At 44.4% G+C, this 21,329-nt stretch overlaps 1 long non-coding RNA gene across 1 annotated transcript; it reads left to right on the top strand.

The window, feature by feature from the left end:
• Positions 1–6,887: 6,887 nt before the first annotated feature.
• Positions 6,888–20,691, top strand: LOC123354965. The gene is made up of 3 exons (XR_006574979.1): positions 6,888–7,053; positions 8,543–9,205; positions 20,635–20,691. It is a non-coding gene; the product is annotated as an uncharacterized LOC123354965 (long non-coding RNA).
• Positions 20,692–21,329: the final 638 nt, after the last annotated feature.

Here is a 21,329-nt window from a genome sequence, read left to right as displayed (position 1 = left end):
GAAAGACTCATTCCCTGCACTGCAGGAATCACTGGGTGAAATCCCCTGGCCCCGTACTTTGCAAGACATCAGACTAGATGCTCACAATGATCTCTTCTGCCCTTAAAATCCATTAATCTGAAGGGAGAATCATTACTAAAATAGCACCTAGCGATCCCAATCAAGATCAGGGTCTCATTATGGTAGAGGGTGTATATATACACACCTAGTAAGAGATAGCCCCTGCCTCCAAGAGCTTGCAATCTAACTAGACAAGACAGACAAAAGGTGGGAGGGGAAATAGAGGCACAGAGTAGGAAAGTGACTTAGCCAGGGTCGCACAGTTGTTCAGTGGCAGAACCCTAGTCACCAAAGTTCCAGTGCATTGTCCTGTCCATGCAGCCACAATGCCGCTGTGAACAAGCTGTGCGTATGTTTTTGCACCTGCAATTCTGAAAATCTGGGACTGACTGATGTTTAAAAGCAGCAATTTTTCCAGTCCATACAGCATCCTGGGAATGTATTGTATTAGGAGCAAAGCTCAGTCCTTGGTACCCCCAGTGGAATTCCATGGATGTATGTGAGGAACACATTTGCTCCAGTATTAGCAATGCTGAATTATCAGGCATTCAGGAACATCTTCTCCCACTGCATGTCAGACTGCAGCTCTCAGCTTATTTAATTGCACATGGTTAGACTCTCTCTTTTCCTGTTTAAAAAAACCCAGGCATCAGATTTGAAATGCAGTCATTATCACTAGCCGCTCTCAGTCTCACAACAAACCAATTCCAGCCCATGCTCCTGGCTAACAAGATCCTGAATTCAACTCCAAACCAGTTTATGTGGGGGCAGCCTACTATCTTTCCTGTCTAAGCATGGCAGCTGCTCAGCAGTGCACCCTGGATACCAGAGAGACTTCTCCAGGATTTTTGCTCTGTCTCATTTGGTAGGCTACCTCCAACAACAGCCAGCATCATCTGCTTCAGAGCAAGGTACAAGAAACCTGCAGTGATGGGATAACCTGCCTGCAGGGAAAGTTTCCTCCCAACCTTTAACAGTTAAGATCTCTGGCCTTAAAACAATACCCTGCATTTGCATTATGTAACATTGCTTCTCACTGAACAGGTCCCAGGCTGAAAAGCCATTCCTATGACAGATGAATGCTCTAGCTGGGCATTTTTATTTTTATTGTGTTAAATTCACTTCTCCGTCACCAATTTCCCTGTTGCCCTGTGCCTGATAGGAAACCATGTTTCAGCACTTTATTGTATGCAGAAGCGCTATGTGTATGTCAGACTTCATAAATAACACAAATTTACTAGGAATGCTGCTGGAACTGCCCAGCAATACTAATCTACTGTGATCCATCGGTATAGACATGGATTTATGGGGTCATGTGGGCTAAGCTATTTCCACCTGCAGTCCCCATTTTGCTGCATGCAAATGCCCCTTTTCTCTACCCCCATATCCCCTACCTTTCTGGAATTATTAGTATTCTTTGTTAATACTACAATAGCACCCAGAGTCCCAAGACAAGATCAACTCTCCATTGTACTGAGTGCTGTACGAACGAACTGTGGGAAGAAACAGTCCCCGCCTTGAAGAACTATTAGACCACAAAGACTAATCACCCCCCAAAAGCTTCAGCCAGGATTGGAGCCCCGCTGTGTTAGGAGCCTGTGGGATCAAGTAGAGTTTATTACCCCTAACTTGATTGACAGTAAACTGAGGCACCGGGAGATTAAGTAACTTGATAAAGTGTCCTAAGGAGACTGTGTCTATGAATCCCATGTTTCAATCACAAGCCTAACCCTCCCATTACAAACTACTATGTGCCCTTTGGCCAGTGGCAACATGGTCACCTGCGTGTGAGGCAAAACTCAGTCGTGCCACACAGGAAATCCCCCAGAATTAAACGTGAAGCTCAAGAAAAGAGCTTCCCCACTAAGAGTTAGAGACAACTGAGAAGCCCTGAGTGCCTGGACCACTATAGCAGAGATTACTGCTCAGTTCACAGTTATTTCTCACTCAGAAACTACCAGGCTGAAAGCTAAAACAGACAATCAACTGGGAACAATGAGCATTAGGATAGCAGAGGTACCAGAAACTTCCTCAGAGGTGAAAGGACTGGTCACCAACAACACATCAGCAGAAATAAAGCTAGTGTCTGACAATCTAGAAGACATCATAGACTAGGGCAAAAGGAAATATCTAAGAATAATTGGGCTTCTATGAGGTATTGAGGTAAAAAGTAGCCTATGCCCTTCCTCCAATGAGAGATTCTTGCAGCACTAAAAACGCAAGCAAAAAGATGGCTGGATTAAAATTGAGCAGGCATACAGAACTGAAGCAGGCTCTGCAATACTCCTCTGTCCTCTGCCCTGTTCCTGGCACATACCCTCCCTGCCTTCCCCGGCATACAGCCTAGGCTGGCTTGTGAAGGAGTCAGCTACATCATCTCTGCTAACTATAAACAGTGAAGAGTTCCCCGGAGCAAGGGACATTTTCCGCTCATGACCTCCAGCCAGAATATGGCCACTTTGCTCTGCGTGTGTGGTACTAAGTGGCTCTAGAGAACCAGAGAATCTAGCCCACATGATATAAGATGGCTTCCTAAAAACGTATGTGAAGTCAGAATCATAATCATTTTACACTGTATGTTCTTTGGTGCAGTGTCATGGGGTGCAACACTCACCGCTTCTCTGGTGCCTCTTACTGGTCACTCTGGGGATTAGCTCTCAAGGTAATCAGCCTTCTCACGGTCACACACTCCCTTTCTCAGGTCTGCAGCTCCTCTTGTCCCAGGGACTGCAGCATCCTCTTCATGACTCAGTCCTCCAGCCAGATGACTCAGGATTTCCTCCTTCCAGGGTACATCAAAGTCTTTCCTTCAACAGCCCTAAGCAGTCTTCCCATTCACTGCTTCAGGGGCTGGTAAGGAATCCTGGGCCCGCCCTCTACTCCACATTCCTGTCCAGGGACCCTCACCCCAGCAGTTCTGGGCTTTCTTCTCCCAGCCCTCACTACTTCTTTCCTGGACTGCTTCCTACAACTCCTGTTTCTCCCACCTTTCTCTGGGAGTACCAGCTCCAAACCCTCTGTCCAGGGAATGACTGTCTTTTCCCAGCAGCCCCTGTCTGTTACCAGCTACTTGGCTTTATCAGCCCCACCTGTTCCTGCACAGTGGAACCTGCTTGCAATCAACTCCCTGCTCCCTGGCTCTTCCTCCAGATGTAGTCTATGGAGTTAATAGGCCTGCCTGGGCATCTTAACCCCTTCCAGTCCTGTGTGCGGTGAACACCCCATCACAGGCAGGGACTGTCATTTATTATATTTTTGTGCGGTACCTAGCACAATGGTGCCCAGCTTACTTGTAGTCTTTAGATGCTACTGCAATCTAAATGTTAAATCAAATAATAATATCACCACCCCCTTCTTATATAGTGCTTTTCATCCATAGAGGTCACAACTCTTTACAGAGGAGGCAAGTATCATTATTCCCATTTTAGAGATGGGGAAACCGAGGCATAGAGCAGTAAAGTGACTTACCCAAGGACATGCAGCAGGCCAATGTTAGAATCAGGGATAGAACCCAGATTGTCCAAGTCCATTGTTCCATCCACTAGGCCATTCAATGTCCATTGTTAGTATATATAATATAGTCCTACATCAGGTTAAAAATAGTTCCATGCTTCTTATCACCTCATTTAATTAACTACAATAATTCAAAAATTCTAGACAAAGTTCTTGCTAATAGTTTAGAAATCTTATTTCCTATCATTATCTCAAGGCAAATGGGCTTTGTAAAAGGTTGAAAAGTTGCTGATAATGTTTGTAGATTTCTTAAGGTTATTCATCATTCTAAAGAAAATCAAACTAAATCTATGATTATTTCATCAGAAGTAGGCAAAGCATGTGACTGAGTCGAGTATCTATTTACATGTGACCCCATCAGAAAATTTGGCCTTGGATTATTTTGTTCATTTTCTTTTTGCGGCCACACAAGTGCAATCATTTAACAGGCTTTCATTTGAATTGTAGCAAGAATACCCACTCACTGCTTCCGTTCACTTAGGAAGACACAATCAATGACATCCAAATGAGGAAGTGGCTCAGATGGTACAACAATGGCAGATAGATAGATAGATAGATAGATAGATAGATAGATAGATAGATAGATAGATAGATAGATAGATAGATAGAGGGGGTGTCTGGAGAGAGAGAGAGAGAGAGAGCGAGAGAGAGAGAGAGAGAGAGAGAGAGAATCATTATCTACTTTTGTTTCTCTGAAAGCCACCCCTGCCAATTGACAGTACTAATAAAACAACTTAGCTCATATCTGAACTATAAAATGAATTTAATCAAACCATCAGCTTCCATTTTGGGGAGCAACAGAATGTAGAATGGTTTCACAGCGTCATATCTAGATTTTTGGATAAAATATATTAGAATTGAATTCCCTTTCTAGCTCAAAAAAACCAACCAACCAACCCACCAACCCTCCAATAATTGAATATTGAACCAATAATACAATAGGTGAGAGCAGAAGCCTAGATAGGTGAGCAAATCTCCCCTTCAGCCTTATGGACAGAACTGCCCTAATAAATATGAATCTATTTTCCTCATCTCTTAAATCAAGTGTAAATGTTCTTATACAGATTTAAGCCAGTGCTCTTTATTACAATGAATTAACCACCACTCACTTCTTAAGAGAAATAGGAAGCCTGGCTTACCTTCAAAACCTTCTCTTTAGAGAAGAACACATGAGGACTTAATTTTCCCTGTTTATTATTAAGTATTCTTATTGTTGCTGTTGTTCTTATCACAGTAGTGCCTAGATGACCAAGTGAAATTGTGCTAGACTAGGCACTGTACAAACATGTGAGGAACACTGCACATTACAGAGAGCTGACAGTCATAAGAACATACAAACGGCTGTACTGGGTCAGACCAAAGGTCCATCTAGCCCAGTATCTGTCTACCGACAGTGGCCAATGCCAGGTGCCCCAGAGGGAGTGAACCTAACAGGTAATGATCAAGTGATCTCTCTCCTGCCATCCATCTCCATCCTCTGACAAACAGAGTCTAAATGGACAAGACAGACAAAGGGTGAAAGGGAGGCACAGAGAGAAGTGATGTGTCCAAAGTCACACCACAGACCAATGGCAGAGCTGGAAATAGAACCCAATGGTCTATTATAAAATTATATTTGTGGCCAGCCCATGTAGATGATTTTACCAATTCCACCTGGCCTCAAATAGAACAATGGTATGTTACTATGTTTCATCAGAGCAATTTACTTGTGCATCCTACTGAACACGTACCTGCCCACCCCCATATGCAAGACAGCTTACAAATACAGAGAGACATAAAAGAGAGATGTCAAATAAAATAACACGTGTTTGCTGTTATCTAGTTTAGGGCAAGACTGTGCCCATCCTGTACAGGAAAGCAAGGATTGTTTTATCCACTGTGGACAGGGTAATAACATCAAAGGACTCCATGCTTGTAAAATTAAACTGGCTCTTTATTAAGAGAGCTATTTACAGAGATGTTGCCAATGCAGCTAGCATTCTAGCCATGTGCACACAGACTGACTTCCTAGTGCTCCTCCAAACTCTTCCCTCTTGCAATCTGTGGTCCTCTCTCCAACTTCCAGGCAGATTGCTATAAGGGTACAAGGAACCTCCTTACTTCCCTACACTGGGTACCATTGCAGGGGCAGGAGATCAGTCTCTGAAGAGCCACTACTTCCTGTGCAGGTAGGGGGAGGAGCCTTGGCTTTGACTCTGCACCATCTGACCTTGGCTTTGACTCTGCACCATCTGTCAATGTGCCAGGGAACTTATGCAGTGCCACATATAGGATTAGTGTACATCCTTCCTAGAGCATGTGGGAGCTTGTGAGAAACAAGTTGTATCTCAGTACACTCCTGGTCAATGAAGCTATGTGTTGCCCCATATCAGGACTCACAATTAACACCTTAATGAATAAACCCACCTTCCCTAAAAGCATGGGGATCTCAGTATATGAGGGCTGTGCACAGGGAGCATGAAGATTTTCTGACACTCCAAAATATAAGGATCTCATTAGAAAATTAGTTATACCGAGACACCAAACAATCTCTTGTTTACAGGAAAAACATTTAATTTAAATACATGTTGTTTAAAAACAAACAAAAAACAACCACCACAAAGGCTATTTACAATCCACAGAATCTATGTATCTCTATATCTTTTAAATATTTTCATTGTTACTATTAATTATTATTATTATTTGTACTACCATAGTGCCTAAGAGTCCCCGGCATAAACCAGGAGCCCGCTGTGCAAAGAGAAAACAAAAAGATGGCCCCTGTCCCCAAAGAATTTACAATCTGAGTATAAGACAAGAGAAAATAGAGGAGTACAGACTGACTGGGTACATGAAACAATGCGACAATACCGGCCAACATAGAGATAGTGATATCTGCACACCGGCGACCTGTTGTCAAATTTTATAGGCACCATTATGTATATGCTGGTAGCCCCCCAAAAGCTTCAGCCAGGATTGGAGCCCCGCTGTGTTAGGTGCTGTACAAACATGGAAAAGAACCAATCTCTGCCCTAGAGAGCTTATGAGCTAAAGACATAAACAAACAAACGGTAGAGGATGTAAATGCAGCAAATGAAGCTGGTGAAGAATTAGCCCAGCTTGATGGGGTTTTGGTTTGTTTGTTTGTCTTTTCAAACATTTTCGGTTAGAAGGGAGGAGGAAGGAAATAGGGGGGAAAAAGGAGAAAAATACTCCAGCTGAGGCCTCACCAGTGCCGAGTAGCGCAGGACAATGACCTCCTGTGTCTTATATGATGTTTCTGTTAATACACCCCAGAGTAATATTAGCCTTTTTTGCACCTGCAACAGATGGTTTCGCACCTGCATCATGACAGAGGTGAGTCTGAAAGAGGGATTTGAAGGTGGATAAGACTACATCCAGCTTATACAAGAAGTGCAACAGAGAGACCACAGGTGTCAAACACTCAGTGGGACCATGCCACAAGATTCACTTCAACCTGACAACAATAAGCTCTTCAGGGTGAGATGCCTTCCCATTATCGTTCCCTCTGGTTACAAACATTTGCCTTTTAGGGGCCAGAAGTTCAAAAGCACTTTCGTTACCGAGGTGCCTAAATCACAGGATTCTAAACCGATGTGGAACTTATGAAAATTTTATCCACAAGTCCCACTGAAAATCAATGAGACTTGTGCTTCTAAGTCACTATGGTATAGACTTTTGAAGGTAGTTAAGCATCTAACTCATTGATTTCAGTGGGAGTTAGGCACCTACGTAGCTTTAAAAAATTGCTCCATAGGTGCTTCTGAGAATTCCCTCCATATATTGAGAACAATGAGAGTTGAAGAAAATCAGTCTACTTAATTAGTTGTCTTAAATGGAGCTGAGGTCTTTTGAAAATCTTGGCCGTGGGAAAGAAAAATGATAGAAAACTCAGTATTATAAAATATGAATTTGTATTCTCCTTATTAATGATTGTAACAAAAACTGTAGACGGAATAACTGGACCACTGAATCCATGTTCAGATATTGAACATGGCTCTTGTTAATAAAACAATATTTACCTATCTGCCAAATGACACCATTTTTTTAGAGAGCAAGATTAAATCTGAGGGTAAGTGGGCCTTGGCACTAAAATAGTTTGCCTTCTTTCTTCTTTTTTCTATTGTAAGGTGAAGATGATTTAGTTTTGTGTTCTTACAATTCCATGTCAAGGAGACACAATCGGGAGTGTATGTGTTTTTTGTAGCCCAGGTGTCACAAATATGTCATGCTTTACTTCTGTCCGTTGTGTAATCTGGGAATGAGTTAATAAATTATATTATATATTAATTGCAAGGCAATTCTCTATGAGTAACAATGCAAGTGAGAGCCAGTCTCATTTTCCCCTATGCCTCATTAAAGGAGAGGTGCTTCTTTACCTTAGCCAGAGCCCGGTATTAGCTTTTAATTACCCAGTGTAAATTTTAAACAGTTCCCTAATTCCCTTCCCCACTTCTCTTCCCCATTACAATCAGAGATTGATATGTGAGCGGCAGTCCTTACCTTACCCCCAACATAATTAAAAATAACCTTGATGCCAACTACACCCTTGGGCATAATTCTGGGCAGAGGGGACAGATCCCGTTACCCCCAAAACACGCTTTCCGCGGCTCAGTCCTTTCCTCTTTGGCATTGGATTTCACTCCAACTTGCTAATGATTATTATCTCCTCTAGCAATAAATAGGAAGACTCTGGCTCAGTTCTGCCAGGATATTTATTACCCAGAGTGCCCTTTGATCCTGTTTAGTCTAATTGAGCCTGGCATGCAGCTCCAGGTTGCTAATGTATTTCCACCATAAACTGTATTTGCAGACAGATGGAAGTTACATGATTGCCTCCTTTCTCTGCTATTAGCGAAGCAGTCAACTCCTTGCTTTTACTTACAATTTAATTACAAGGCATATGGAAATGTCGAGCAATGTTGGAGCCAGGACCCTCTCTCAGACTCCAGTGTTTGTTTCATTTCAGGTTTTTTCCCCTTGTCAAGGACGCAACAAGCTTCTGGAAGAGAGCCTCCCAGGCATCATTCAGGAGCAAATGGACGCCGTCGACAGCAGCGCTTCAGGGAACTGTTTCCAGCTCCTATGAGTTCCATGCTGCTCATGCCACCATGCCCAGCACGCTGTGGGATGGGAGTGGGGCTGCTTGTGGGAAGCATTCTCTCTCTCTGCATTTCTGGGGCCCCAGTAGTACAGGCCCCAAGAAGGAGGGCTGTGCAAACCTCAAACTGACGAGAGACTGCAGCCCATGGAGACTTTATTTTAAGTCTGGGAACCACAGAGTTTAAGGTTATTTGGACCTAACAAAGTAGAACCCCAGTTGAGGAATTTTGACTGATACCTTTTAACCTGCATGGTGTCCTTCCAGGGCCACGCTCGGCCAGCAACGGGCACTACAGGAAAGGCACTTGGTTTTTCAGGGAGTATTAGCATTGACTTCAATGAGAGCAGAGTTAGGCCTATGCTGATAGCTTTAGAAATCCCACCCTAAACTCTTTCTGGATAGTGACTGTATCTTCCTCTCTGTTTTTCCACTACCCAGCATAGCGTGATGTGGCCTCAATCCCTACTGGAGACTTGGGATGCTACTGCAATACAAATTGTAAAACCGTGACTGAGCAGATTCTCTGAGGTAAGGAGTCTCCCATGTAGCTCATTCCTTCCTGAGATTATCATTTTCTGCTCTTCCTTTTGCTTTATTTTACTGTTTTAAAATTAAATCCACAATGAAACAAACTCACAAATGGAAAAGACCAAAGCAAGGGGAAATGTGTAGTTAATTTTCCTAATAAAATATGCCTGACAAGCCCGTCACCAAGTAAATGATGATTGTATCAGTGAGGATAATTGAATCCCTGTCAAATAAAGAGAAGAACAAGATCAAACCCGCAATAAGATCACAACCAAAAATAATACAAGGAAGAGACAATGAAAGCAAATGAAAACAATGAGCCTGAATTTTCCCAGCCTATCATTCACTCTGGCCTGATCATGCCCCATGTCAGGTAGTATCCCACTGTGTAATGCCGAAGACCATTGAGGTCAATGAAAAGATTCTGATCAGTTTCAATGGCCTTGGATCCAGATGACAGTCCCATGGGACTCATGAAGTAAAGTACAAGTTAACATGGGTTAAGTGTGAGAGAATCTGACTCTTTTAAATAATGTGAGGTGCTTAGACGGTATGGTGATGAGGACCATGGAAGAACATGCATGGATGGATGGATACAAAGTTGGATGCACAGATGTGTGGCTAGAGGGATGGATGGATGTGTGGGTACACAGATGTGTGGATGGATGAACAGAGGGTTGGATGGCTATTTGAGATACTCTACACTCCACTGTTGTCTTGGGACATTCAAAAAGTTTTCCCAAAGGGTGTCACATTTCATAGGTCGTCCTGTAGCCTGAAGATTGAAATTCAATGGGACTTGTGCTCTTAAGTCATGTCTGTGCTTTTGCAAATGCCACTCTATGAGACTTAGCCTGATACCCTTGAATTCAATAGAAAATCCCATTTCTTTCAATGGGAGCATGCTCAGCACTAAACTGTTTATCTCTGGCCTTGCTGCTGTATCTGTCTGTCAAATACTAATCACTGATTCCAGTATTCTTTATTCTGGATAGACATGTGAATCCATGTTATCTCCACTCACTTTGAATTTTCTTTTTTCTTTCCTCCTCTTTGCTTTTCCTCCACCTCTCTTTTTCCTCCATCCCTCTTTTGATATCTCCTTCTTTCTTCCCCTTCATCACAGTCCATTCTCTACTTCTTTTATTTTCTCTGGGTACATGCATGCACACATACACACACACACACACACACACAAATTCCCTCATCTCTTCTCTAGCCCCATCCTCCTTGTCTCACTGAGTTCAATTTAATTTAATCCAAATTGCTTTATTGGTGCCACTGAAAGACAAGGATTGCACAAGCTATTATAAACTTGTATAATGCACATTATGTAAAAAATATTTAAGGAAGGGATACTCTAGCAAATGGCATCAATATATTCCACCATAAAGCATTACCAGGAATAAAAAATAATAAGTCAAACTCTTGTTAAGTGCACCGCAAGCCTACTCAAAATTCAGGGCTGATAACATGTTTGCACATAATCAGCAGCATTCTAGCTACGGCTGCTGTGTATGCCCTGGCTCTAACAGCAGTCCTTCCTTGAACAAACCTATGATCTCTTGCCTTTTCAAGGATTCTGGGCCAAAAGAACCAGAGCTGTTTCTGTTGGATCTCTCCTTCCAGCACTGTTTAGGATTGAGCCATAGATTTCCATCTCTGACCCCTCTGAATGACATTTCAGAGATGATCCAGACAAGCACTGATGGCAGGGAGGAGAAGGTGAGAGTTTTACAGGGTAATTTTAGACCTGAAGTAAGAATAAATCTCCAGCCATTTTTAGAAGACAGCACTGCAGCATACAGCGCTCATCCTAGCTCTATATGAGGTGTTGCCTTTTTATCTTAGTGTCTTCTCCATAAATAATAATTAGAAGAAGTAGAAGAGCATTCAAGGGAAAGGAGATACTTAGGATGCAGCTAAAAGATCCATGGGGATAGCAAGCCACAAATTACAGTCTAGCAACCTTGAAATTCTACTTTCCCTGAAGGAGTCTTGATCTTCCTTCACTAAGTGCAATGTACCCAATCCTTTCCATCACCATCAACCTTATCATCCAAGGGCTAGGTACTGATCTTCTTGCTCATTCTGCCTCAAAGAGTCACTAGGAAGTGCATGGAGGGTGACCAGACAGCAAATGTGAAAAATCAGGACAGAGGGTAGGAGGTAACAGGAGCCTATATAAGAAAAAGACCCCAAAATCAGGACTGTCCCTATAAAATTGGGACATCTGGTCACCCTAAGTGCATAGGATTTGTCATGGAGCACAGTGCTACTCAGCCTGAGGAAGGCTGTCAGAATCTGCCTCCCAGGGACTGAGGGAAAGACTGCAGAATCCCAAAGCTTAATTAAATGGCTGGGTTTTCAGAAGGGCTGAGCAAACAGAAGGGCCCATTAGCTTTAGTAGGGGCTTCCGGATGCTTGAGAGATCTGGGGGCGGACACCAAAAACAAAACTGGGGGGAAATGTCACAGGGGCTTTTTTTCCCTTTAAAATTTCAAATCAAAATATTGAAGTATCAGAATTTGGTTTAAAGTTTTTGGTTGTCAGAAAATTTTTGACCAGATGGTTTAAAAACTAAAAGAATGTAAGAAGCCATCAATAATCAAAAATTGAAAACTTCAGCAAATTTTAACTGTTTTTAGTACTGAGTGATTTTGAAAATCTAGCCACATATTTAGTTGCCTAAGTATGGATTTAGGAGCCTAACCTTGAGGCTCTATTGTATGAAAAATAATTGGCCTGAGTGATCTCTAATGGTTATTGGAGGTGACAGAGATCCAAGACTCCTGGGGTCTAGCTTGGCTCTGACACCGATTGCAGAGCATGACTTTGAATGAATCACACACTTTGTTGGAGTCTCCTCTGTAAAATGGGTCCAGGAAGACTATGGTGAAGGCACACCGGTACTAAGGTGATGGGTGAAGGTACAAAACCCTTTCCCTAGGGACTGGTGATTCCATAACTCCCTATTATCGCAGGGTTTCTTGCGCCTTCCTCTGAAGCAGCTGGTTGGAGACAAGGTACTGGATATGACAACTGCTACGTTCCTAAAATAGATAATAATACTTGTCTACCTCATAGGAATGCCTTGAGGCTGATGCCCATAAAGAGCTTTGAAACCCTCAGGTTCTAGATACATACCAAATACCAGCTTCCCCCCCTGCATTCCTGCCCAGTCCCATTTTCATTGTCCATAGCCTTGATCCCCTCACAGTACCCCCACTTTAGAAGCATCTCCTTCCTCCTCAGTCTCTCTGCTTTCTAATGAACCTCCAGGACTAGGGAAGCACTGTAGTATGGCTGGATGGCTGCCACAGGAAGAGTTCTTGGATCCAAAGTCAATCACAGACCTCATTAAAGCCAATGGGGCTGCCAAGGACTCTTTCCAGCTCAACAGAAGGAGCAATCAAGCCCCCTTATGTAGTAAAGGCAGCTGGCAATGACTGCCCAAGGCAATAGGTCTAATGGCACGTCAGAGCTAGGCCATGAGTGCTGAGGGATTTCCCTGGTTGCAAACACAGAGATTAGGAGGCAGGATTGCAGCCGCTGTGTACCGGAGGCAGAGAGCCCACAGTAGAAGTTGTGAGCAAGCCCCTGAGAGGAAGCAAAGAGACAGAGCTCCTTTGGGCACAGAGCTCACTGGAGTGACAGACATAGGGAATTCTGACCAAGGAAACTGCTGTCTACTGTTTTCAGGGAAACAGGACTTTGTGTAGATTTTTTTTAAATAAACAGAAATTATTACACCTGACTCATATCACCAATTTCTCATCCTAAAGCAAACAACCTGGCGTAACCCCAAATATTGGCCAGCCTCTGGGGCCACAAAGGGCAGCAATATTTCCACCCTCCCAGTCTGCTCATTAGTGAATCCAGTATTTTTTTAACCTGTCCCCATGCACACCCCCTCCAAAAGCAAAATAAGCAGTGAAGCATCCTCTCCACTACTAATGATTCCATCTCACTCCATCTATCCAACGTGGGGAGAACCTTGTTTCGAAAAGGTTCTTTGTTTACTCTTCTCCCCGGTGATTGTTGTCGGATTATCTGCTCATTTTTCTGACAACTCCTGGATGCCCTGAGAATCCCAATATAGATAAAATACTCTTGCCTCCCTTAGAAGAAGTTAAGTTTCCTCTGAGGAAGCAATCAGTCAAAGTGTGTTCCACTTATAGCGGAGATTAAGAGGGCTCGGCTAATAGTTTACCTTCCAGAACAGAACATGTCAATGCTAGCTTTCCTTTCATTGAGCTCCCTCTGCAGCCTAATAGCACCTTGGGGGGTGCCTGAAAATAGCACAGCTTTTAAAACTTAACTTCACTTTCAGATCATGTGAAATATACCAGAGAGTTGGGGTGGGGGAGAAGGGAGGTGACGTGGAAGCAGTTAGTGAGGCACGATGGTAAATCCAGATGAAGGGTATTCCTTTGAAAAAAGAATAAGCAACAGATTTGTAACCCACAGGTGTGTGGTCATCCTCTAACTGGATTAGAGTTGGGTATGATTGAATTCCCAGGGGGGCTGAATGCCCTGAGAGTTAGGACATCAGTAATGACATATGAGAGCCTTTCAGCTCTAGGTTGCTGGTTTGAAGCAAGTCTGTTTAAGCTATTTGCCCAGACATTTATAGAGCACTCATCACCATGCTGTCTGAGAATATAAGAGCCAGACCACCGGTGACCAGATGTTGTTTGGCGGCCTGTACAAAACAAATGGGTGTTCTCATTTCATTTCCTAGGGGGCAAGCGATCGTTTCTTCTTAATCTCCATCACAATGGCTGCCCATGTTGGAAGCTTTGGTGGAGAAACCTGAGAACAACTAGACATGACGAATGATCTCACTTTTCTCTCCTGGAGGGTGTCCCTCAAAGGGAGGGCTCTGGCTATCTGTGGGGGAAATCTGGGCTCTTCTTTCCCTGCTAAATCTGTTCCAGAGTGAAACAAAGGACTTCAGTCTCAGCTGACACCTTTAATAGCTGTTCAGATTCACTCTGTTATCCCCCTAATAATTTCATTTTCTTTTATCGATTATCAGCTGATAACAGTGATTACTGGACCTATCTTCTCCGGCAGGCTGAGACTGCAGAGTCCCTAACCTTTCCCTCATCCACAGTTTAATATCAGCTGTAATTTACGAAGGGGGTAAGAGACCAATCCACAGCAAGCAAGGGCAAGGATTAAAAGGTAAACCCGTCAGCAAGCCAATTGGCATGAATTCCTCAGCCCACAGCCCCGCCCAGGGACATCTCCTGTCATGTCCTGGAAGCACAAGAAATTGTTTAATCTCTACTGCAGCAGATGAACGGGAGATCGGCGAAGCACTCACTCCTGGAATGGAAAAGATTATTGATAATATTTGTCAAGGCAATACATTAGAGAGAGGGAGAAAAAATGGTGATAAACGATAATGGTTCTTAAATCCTCAACTAGGAAGTAACTTTGCTTGCAGCTTCTGATTTAAACTGGTATTTAAGTACCTGCCTGTCAAAAAATAACCGTTTATTGGATACATAATGCATCAGTGGGGCAGGGACATTTTTTTCTGTGTTTGTACAGCACCTAACACACTGCAGTCCTGGCCCACACCTAAGTCTCCTAGGCACAACAGTAATATAAATTATCATCATCATGTACAGAGAATTTACAGTAAGTAGAGCACAACTGACATGCCTCAGAACATCCTCAGTGTGTCCAAGTCCAATGCTAGCATGCTGGCTGGATCCTGGTAGAATGCACTTGATGAGCTGCTGAATATTCCAGGCAAGGCATTGTCCTAAACTGATAAATATCATACCAAGTACATGCTACTGGGTGCTCCAGGTATGGTGTGCATCCAAGTGGAATGATCATGCCAGGCATAAAGAACCTGAATATTCCAGGTAGGGTATATCCAGACTGAAAAATGCTATTGGACAAGGGACATTGTGCATGAAGCAGTGCACGCCTAGAATGCCTCTCTGTGTTCCAGGTGTGGTACATAATTAAGTAGAATGCTACTATCACACCAGGTATATCTTGCATGCAGAGCAACTTCTGTGACATGCTGCTGAATGTCTCAGGTACTGCACATCCTGTTATCGGGCCTGCTACATCCTGATAGAACGCACCTGCCATTCAGCTGCACGTTCCAGGTAGAACGAAAGTTCTTCCTTGACTCAGCTGTACTGCTTGTCTGTTTCTGTCACCTGGTGGGTTATGTCCAATTTAGATTATAGTCTCTCTGGGGCAGGGACTTGTGTTCGAGATAACACCATCCAGCACCATGCACAGCTTAAATAATAATGTTCCTTTGGTTTCAATGGGATGTTCATGGAAGACAGCTGCAGACCAGCTACCGTGCTGAAACTGGGAGCTAATGAAAAGATTAAAAATTTGGTGCTGAACATTTTTTTTTAATCTGGGGGGAAAAAAAGACAAAATAGCATTCACTCCAGCTCCTCTTTGCAGACTGCTCTTCAGCTTCCCAGTATGACTACACTACAAACGAAGGTGCCATAGGCATAGAAAATGTAGCTTGTAAGCTCCTTGGGCGGAGACTGTCTATTTGTTCTGGGTTGGTGCAAAGTCTAGCACAATGGACTGGGCCTCCTAGGTGCTATGATAATAAATACAAATAATAATGCAAATAATACAAATAATAATCAAATAATTACCCAGGCTCCACAGCGGTTGCTAGCCCATCTCTCCACATCTATGTCACTATTGCTACCCATGCTAGCATCATATCTTCATTTGCAGTGTAGACATACCCTTGGAGTAAGCACAGGGCAGAAGTTCTCAGGTGGACCGTGACGTTCACCCACCGTTCCTTCCATGACTGCTAAATCCAAACCAGGATTTAGGGAGACCCTGTGTGGTGAGCACAGTGTCTAAGAGCTGAAGAACATGAAAGAACCTCAGTGTCTAGCCACCTCAATAAAGAAGCCCCTTTCTATATCACTGCAACCAAGTGTTTTCTCTGCTGTGAGGAATAAGACACCCCAACAAATCAGAAACGATGCAGAAAAGTGGAAGGAAAACTAGCAGCTTAGTGATTGAGGATTATTTGCCAAAACCTCTTCCTAGGCTTGGGGTTTGGGTTTTTTTGGTTGTTGGGGTGGTTTTTTTTTTTTTTGGCCAAAGCTGCTAGCTTTGTCGTAAATTACAATTCGTGAAAGGCAACCTATCACTTTCTGATTTAATGATTTCAAAGCAGGATTCTCTACATTGGGAAGATGCAAGCCCCTCAGACTATAATCACTTTTTCAGATATATAATGGTCTAATCAATATTAATAGGGATAGTTATCTCCTTTCCCCAGCTTTTGTGTCCTTAACAGTAGATAAAATGCTTGTGAAATAGATTCCTATTCAGCATATACTGATTGCTTGCTTCCAAAATGCATTATTTCTCCGAGCAATCGCTGAGTAGGACTCATTACCTGGAAGGCTTTGGTGACTGACGAATCTGGTGGACTCTGTGATGACGTGAATGTGGGTTTGTAATGTAGCTTTTATTTGAACTTTTCTATGGCTGTATTTGTTTCCTATTGTTCTCTTTCTGCAAACCTCAAAAGAAAAATGGATTTTGTCGCATAATGAGAACAAAGAACGACCCAGAAAGGCCTCAGATGAAGTTGTGGATGATGCTCTGAGTTTAAATGGCAACTCCGTGGCTGCTTTTAACGAACTGACCCAATGCTATGGAACACCCTTCTGGAAGAGGAAAGAATGATAACAGACCTTATAGCCTTTGGAGCAGAATGCAAGATGTCCTTCTTTAGCCTAAGTCTTTCTATAATAATCTATCCTCATCGTTGTATTAACTGAACCCCTTCAAAACAGACAGTCTTTCATCATCTCAGCCTTCACTTGGAGACAGAGAAGCATCAATGTCCTCATTTTACCGATGAGAAACTGAGGCACAGGAAAGTGACTTGTCCGTGGTAATACAGGAAGTGCTCGACCAAGTCAAGACCTGAACACAGGTCCCTGCCATTCCAGTCCTGCATCTCCACCACAAGACCACCTCTCCTCCAACAATCAAGCAAAAGACGAGGGAAAAGGAAGAGGAAAAGGTCACAAACACATGGAAAGAAGATGGGGACATTTCAGTAACTTCCTAGGGCAAAAGAAGAAATCTAGTCAGTTGGTTAGGCCCATTCTTGAATAGCCTGATCCTTTGAGTTCTGCTCTGCCTGCTCAGTAATGAGTGCCTGATAAGAACCTAGGCAGATAGATATAGGCAGAATTGATATTTAAGATACACAAAATTCATCAGCAAAATCCACTGCCCTCCTGCCTTCCCCAATTTCCCATGGGGTCTGATGCTCTCAAAGGACTTTCTCTTGACCAGTGCAGGAGATACGTGCATCAAGGCAAGCAGGCGAGGGAGCACATCATGGATTACTGAGATGCTGTTCTGCTATCTTAGATACTGCTATGTTATGCCTGCCTACTTGCATACACATAGCTAAGTACCTCATTGGTTCTGGACTGAAGTTCTGGAACAGTCTCCCAAGGGAAGCAGCAGGGAGGAAAACCGTAACTGGTTTCCAATCTGAGCTTGATAAGTTTATAGAGGGGATGGTATGATGAAGTTGCCCACAATGGCATGTGGCCCATCTGAGACTGCTAGTAGCAAATTTATCCAACAGGTGGAGATGGGACACTAGATGGGGAGGGCTCTGGGTAACTACAATGAATTCTTTCTCAGGAGGGTCTTGCCGACACACTCAGGGCCTAACTGATCATCACATATGGGTTGGGAATAGGGTGACCAGATGTCCTGATTTTATAGGGACAGTCCCGATTTTTGGGTCTTTTTCTTATATAGGCTCCTATTACCCCCACGACCACCTATCCCGATTTTTCACATTTTCTGTCTGGTCACCCTAGTTGGGAAGGAATTTTCTCCCAGATCAGATTGGCAGAGACTCTGGGGCTTTTCTACCTTCCTCTGCAGCAGGGGGCACAGGTCACTTGCTGGTTTGAACTTGAGTAAATGTTGGATTCTCTGTAACTTGAAGGCTTTAAGTCGAGATTTGAGGACTTCAGTAAGTCAGCCAGAGGTGGATCTATTACAGGAGTGGGTGGGAGAGGTTCTGTGGCCTGCAATGTGCAGGAGGGCAGACTAGTTGGCCCAAGGACCTCTTGATGCCAACTAACAGAGGGTTACATAGCTACAGGGATACCCTGGGTCTGGTATCTATCTGCATTCTAGTTCACCAAAGAGTGTCATAAAAGATCTCTATGGAAAGCATATGTCACACTGGTCCTCATCATCTTTGTGAAATGTACATGCAAATACTGTGTAAGGAGATATGTATTTACATTGGAAATTATGTTCTTAAAGCCATGAAGTTAATGGCAGGTCACCCAGAGATTATACGCCTTAAGACAGGTTCCACCAGACAGGAGATGAGAGATGACATTTATCTTCCTGGTCGATCATGATGTATTGTGTGTCTTACAAGAGGAGCCTATGCGCATACTGAGTCAAATGCTAATGAAGAGACAGCAGGGACTGCAAGAGAAGAAATGAACAGGAAGAGGTGAACAGTGGAGGAAGGAACCCTGCTTACAGGCAAAGAACAAGGGACTGGTCTAATATATCTAAGGCCTGGTCTACACTAGGACTTTAATTCGAATTTAGCAGCGTTAATTCGAATTAACCGTGCACCCGTCCACACCAGGAAGCCATTTAGTTCGACCTAGAGGGCTCTTTAGTTCGAATTCGGTACTCCACCCCGACGAGGGGAGTAGCGCTAAATTCGACATGGCTATGTCGAATTAGGCTAGGTGTGGATGCAAATCGAACTTACTAGCTCCGGGAGCTATCCCACAGTGCACCACTCTGTTGACGCTCTGGACAGCAGTCCAAGCTTGGATTCTCTGACCAGCCACACAGGAAACGACCCGGGAAAATTTGAATTCCTTTTCCTGTCTGGGCACTTTGAATCTCATGTCCTGGTTGGACATCGGGGCGAGCTCAGCAGCACCTGCAACGATGCAGAGCTCTCCAGCAGAGGAGTCCATGCAATCCCAGAATAGAAAGAGGTCCCCAGCAAGGACAGACCGTGAAGTCCTGGATCTGATCGCTGTGTGGGGCGATGAGTCTGTGCTTTCGGAGCTGCGCTCCAACAAGCGGAATGCAAAGACCTACGAGAAGGTCTCTAAAGCAATGATAGAGAAAGGATACAGCCGGGATGCGATGCAGTGCCACATGAAAGTCAAGGACCTGAGACAAGGTTACCAAAAAGTCAGAGCAGCAAACGGACGCTCCGGAGCACAGCCCCAGACATGCCGCTTCTACGAGGCACTGCATGCCATTCTAGGTGGGTCTGCCACCACTGCCCCACCAGTGACCGTGGACTCTGAGTATGGGATAGTGTCGAGGGGCAGTTCCTCGGCGATGTTCGCCGATGGGGAAGATGAGGAAGGGTTTGTGGAGGACGACGCAGGCGACAGCGCTTACAATACCGCTTTCCCCGACAGCCAGGATCTCTTCATCACCCTCACAGAGATCCCCTACCAACCCTCCCCGGCCGTTAACCCGGACTCAGAATCAGGGGAAGGATCATTCGGTAAGTGCTATAAACATGGAAACATTTATTTTTTAAAAAACAGGAATAAAAAATATGTAAAAACTATATAAAACCTTTTGCTTAAAAAACTATATAAAGAGAAGGTCCACACAGATAGGGATGGAACAGAAATCCTCCTGGGACAGTTCCACGAAGCTCTCGGAGAGAAGCTCGAAAAGTCTCCGCAGGAGGTTCCTGGGGAGAGGTGCCTTATTTGGTGCTCCGTGGAAGCACACTCTTCCGCGCCAGGCCATCCTAATGTACAGCGGAATCATTGCCTCCACCAGCATTGCAGCGTACGGTCCTGGTCTGTGCAGGGATTCGAGCAGCATCCGCTCTCTCTCTCTCTCCGAGTGACCCGCCTCAGGCTAATCTCGTTCGGCGACTGCTGCATCTAATTAGGGCAATTAGTGTACTGTTACTATTGTGAATGCTTGACTTTTACTTTGCATAGCAATGACCTTCGCTTAACAGCCACGTGTTGGAGGCCACAGAGGAAAAGCATACAGTGATCTTTCCCGTGCACAGCCGCGAGGGGCTGGAACAGGGTCAGACTTTATGCTTTACAGATTGCCTTCAGCGGGAGGGCACAGCTATCCATTAACTGTTAAGCAGCCTATAGTGTAGTGCTTACCAGGCCTGGCTGCTACACGGATTCAGCTGTACCGCCCCGCTTGTCCGATCTCCTGTGCAAGACCGCAGCCAATGAAAGCGTATTCCGAAATCTCGAACTTGTCCTGAGAGCTCGTGAGACTAGGTGCCCTGTATGGTCTTGTTCACAGAAACTGACTAGACTGTGTTCAGTGTTCGCAAACATGTATCTTTTCAAGGAAATCACTTCCTTTTTCCCATCACACAGCTGCGGCTCTTTCACGAACTGCCCCGGCATCCCCCTCACAGAGGCTGGCGCAGATTAGGCGGCGAAAGAAAAAGACTAGGGACGACATGTTCTCGGAACTGATGGCTTGCTCCAGAGCCAAGGCGGCCGAGCAGAGACAGTGGAGGGAGACCCTATGTCAGCAGCAGCGCTCACACAGCGAACGGGAGGACAGGTGGCGGCAGGAAGACCAGCAGGCGACTCAAACGCTGCTTGGGCTAATGAGGGAACAAATGGACACACTCCGGCGCCTTGTAGATGTTCTGCAGGACCGCAGGCAGGAGCAGAGAGCCCCCCTGAACTGTATCTGCAACCGCCTTCCCCCGCCACAAAGTCCTGTCCCCCCCTCACCCAAAATCACAAGAAGGAGGGGCGCTAGGGGCCGTGAAAACTGTCACTCCACCCCAGCAGAGCGCTCATGTACCAAACAGCTCTCATTCCCTAAAGTGTGAGAAGTGCTTCCCTTCCTGGATCACCCAGTCCCAAATCCAAGTTTCATCCCCCCACTGTGTAGTTGAGTATTAAAAGTAGTTTGTTGTTATTCACTGTTTCCGTCACGTTTTCCTTGTCAGAAGACTTTGTGTGAAGGGTGGGGGAGGGGTTTTTTAATTGCTTAGGACAGCCTCCATTACCAGGGTACAGACTTGGGGGCAGGATCGACAGCAGGACACACACAG

The sequence above is a fragment of the Mauremys mutica genome, chromosome 22 (genome assembly GCF_020497125.1).
Source record: "Mauremys mutica isolate MM-2020 ecotype Southern chromosome 22, ASM2049712v1, whole genome shotgun sequence".
Lineage (NCBI taxonomy): Eukaryota > Metazoa > Chordata > Testudines > Geoemydidae > Mauremys > Mauremys mutica.
The sequence above is the reverse complement of the archived record's forward strand: the minus strand, read 5'-3'. Positions and strand labels throughout refer to the sequence as shown.